A 436-nucleotide genomic window follows, 5' to 3' on the forward strand; every position below is an offset into this window, starting at 1 on the left:
TTCTTTCAATCAAACCCCGCCCCGCTCCAAGGTGTCCTGGTTTTCCCAAATGAAAATATGGTCACCCTACAGAAACAGACTTACATCAGGAACACAGAGTCAATAATCCATAAAAACACTCTATATTAGAGAAGGAAAAGGTAAACAAGCTCCACAGGTGGCTCAAAGGGATGGAGGAGAGTACACGAAGTTAGTCACAGTAAAAGTCAAGCATGATGGCTAGGAGAAACAGGACTAAAACAGTAAAACAAAAATGTGCTGTTCTCATACCTCATTCAAGCTTACTGTGTCCACATACAGCGGGGACTACAGTATATAGTGGACTTTATAGCAAACTCAGTTGACTGACTGTTTGGACAGATGATCACTGCATTTTGCTCCGTTCAACACGTAACTCCGTCTCCTCTGTGCGGTGCTTGCACCATCTTTGTTATTA

The sequence above is a fragment of the Cyprinodon variegatus genome, unplaced genomic scaffold (assembly GCF_000732505.1).
Source record: "Cyprinodon variegatus isolate N-32 unplaced genomic scaffold, C_variegatus-1.0 Scaffold72, whole genome shotgun sequence".
Classification (NCBI taxonomy): Eukaryota; Metazoa; Chordata; class Actinopteri; order Cyprinodontiformes; family Cyprinodontidae; genus Cyprinodon; species Cyprinodon variegatus.